Here is a 2913-nt window from a genome sequence, read left to right as displayed (position 1 = left end):
CCAACTTTTTGTTCTTTAAATGTAACGTTAGTGTGTGCAGTTAGCTGTGTTTCAAGGTTAATGTTTTGAGAAGTATTTTTGTAACTCTTGTTGTCCTCGGCTTTCTTTTGCCTGAATGAGAAGCATTGTTAAAATCTGAAATAAATAATGGAAGTATTTGCAACCCTCTGCTAAGTGAATGATTATTGTTCACCAATTGCCCTTACATTAAAATCTCCAATTAACTATGCCAGTGGCATACCTAGCATGGGTGACACCCATTGCGGTAATTTTTGGTGTCACCCCCCCCCCCCCCCTAATAAACACAAAAGAAAAAAAAATGTAAACGTGAATTTCATGCAATTTTCAGAAACAACTTTATTTGTGTTATAACAAAATTTTTAGTGGGCTAATGTACAAAAAAAAGTAAATAAATAAATAAAAATGGAGGGTTTGGGGGGTTACCCCCCAGAAAATTTTAAATTTGTAGTCTTGAAAATGCATTTTAGCTTCATATTTTTCAAAACCTGCAATTCCACATAAGGTGTCGCCCCCTAGACAGGTGATACCCGGGCGGACCCCCCCCCCCCCACGCCCCGTAGTGACACCACTGACTATGCCAATATACCTTTAATTAGTATGCAATATCTTTTTTTCTCCTTTCTTTGATATCGTATTGTTGGTAGGTTTGGGATTAGTATTTACCATTCAAACATTGTATGGATACCAACACTAAAACCTTTAACTATAATTCTAAATTCTATGAATTGGGACTTTCTAAAAATTATTAAAGGTCTATAAACTGTATAGTTAACTAAAGTCTAAATGTATAAACTTCTAAACTTTTTTCTCCTGTTGACAAACGGATCTATATTTATACACACACACATATATATACACCAATTTTTTGCAATGCTTTTATGTTATATAACACACTGTTATGTTTGCAAGTATCCATAGATTCAAAATATCTGTTTGAAACTTGAAATTGCCTTGCTATAACAAAAGACAAAGCTGCCTTTTTAAAAACTAATTATTATTACTTTTAATTTTTCAACAGATTCAAATCCTACCTGTAAAAGTTATTTTGGACACTAGGTGTGAAGTTTTTTTTAAAATCAAATAGCATTTGTACCATCAAAGAGCTAAAAAATAACTTAAATCCATCGCATGTCATTGTCCTCAGGTCAAAATCACTAAGTCTAAAACTTCAACTTAGTAACACTATCGATGTAACCTTTAAATTGTTATGAAAAAAAAAAAAAAAACTGGATTATATAAGATAAAAAATCATTGAAATATGCATGCAAATATGCAAAAAATTCCTAAAACATGCACTCATTTTTTTTTTTAATTTGCATAGAGATAAGTTTTTCATCTCTGAAAGAGAGACAATTGAGCTTTCTATTTTCGCACTTTGTTCTTATGAATAAAATATTGAAACAATTATTTGCCCACAAAATGGTGTATGCGCATTAATTACTTTTATTCTAATGAATCACAATACATTCTTCAAAGTATTCTTCAGTAAGACATTACCACTTGTTACTTAATATCCTTTGAACTTTAGATGTTATTGAACAATATTTGAAGCATTTAAATTCGTTGTGTGGCGACTTTTTTTTATTTTAATTTTTTTATCTGTAGTCAAATCTTGTCCATGATCGGAAATTGAAATCTTCTTGAGTATACTTTCATTGCCTTAAAAATATTTACAAAGAAACATTCGAATAACTATTCTGAAGAATGGCCTTATAGTTTTGCAACTCAAAAGAATGGCTCATTCCCATCAAATATATATATATTTGTAAAAAATAAAATATGTTTTTAGATTTCTTAAAGTTAAAAAAAAAAAAAACTTGAATATGCATATATTTTCAAAGTTTGCTATGTTTATACATTAATATGCATTTATATCAAAGAAAGCGAATGAAATAATGGTTAATATGCATGTGCAGGAATTCAAAAGAAGTAGAATGGGTAAATTGTGAAGAAATAGTTTGGGACTAAGCATTCATTTTCTAAGCATTAAAATCTAAGTTGTAACACTTAATTTTGAATCATTCATTTGCAAAATTGAAAGGAAAATTCCTTCTTTTCTTACAAGATAGTTTTTTTTTTTTTTTTTTCAAATTCCAAAATTATGAGTGAAAAAAGTAAGGTCAAAAACATTTTTTAAATATTGAGGAATGATTGTGTTACTGGTGTAAATAATTAAGCATTGTAAAATATAATAATTTATTAGAACTGGGGGTATTTTAATTTGCAGTAATTATTCGACTATACTGGTTAACAAAATACATTTGTTCAGCATTAATGCATGTTCTTTCTTTTTTTTTTTAATTTACAACTTTTTGTATTTTTATAGTGTGGATGATTCTGTCCAATTTAGTCCGTTTTCTTAACATCCATGAAATTATTTTACTCAAACTTGGGGAAAGATTCTATTTTAAAGAGACCGTAGCATTTTCATTCTCATAAAAATGACCAATCTTCAAAAATATCACTTATGTTCATCAGTTTGGCTGTTCAATTTAAGTATTAGTAATTCTCTTTTCCTGACATTTGACAGGGGTGCCTAACTGGGGGGGGGGGGGGGGGTCATGGTGCAGACTGAGCCATTAAAATTTTTAGGGGGGTTTTCATGATTTTTTTTTCTTGTCTGTTTCTGGACGCTCTCAATCTGGGGAGTCTTTATGGTATTTGGGGGGAGGGGGGGAGTGCACCATTGCCCATGGAAAGAAGATGGGTACCCCTGAATTAGAAGTGTAATCTGCACTTTTAATTCTTAATTCTGCATGAAGAAGTATTAAGTCTTTATTCAGTGAAATAAACTGGTACAAAACAAAAAGTAGGGCGAATGAAAACTTGAGTTATAATTTGTGTTCAGTATGTGTTGTGCATTCTAGATAAAGCACAACAATTTGGTATACT

Source organism: Uloborus diversus, chromosome 9, assembly GCF_026930045.1.
Source record: "Uloborus diversus isolate 005 chromosome 9, Udiv.v.3.1, whole genome shotgun sequence".
Taxonomy (NCBI): domain Eukaryota; kingdom Metazoa; phylum Arthropoda; class Arachnida; order Araneae; family Uloboridae; genus Uloborus; species Uloborus diversus.
The sequence above is the reverse complement of the archived record's forward strand: the minus strand, read 5'-3'. Positions refer to the sequence as shown.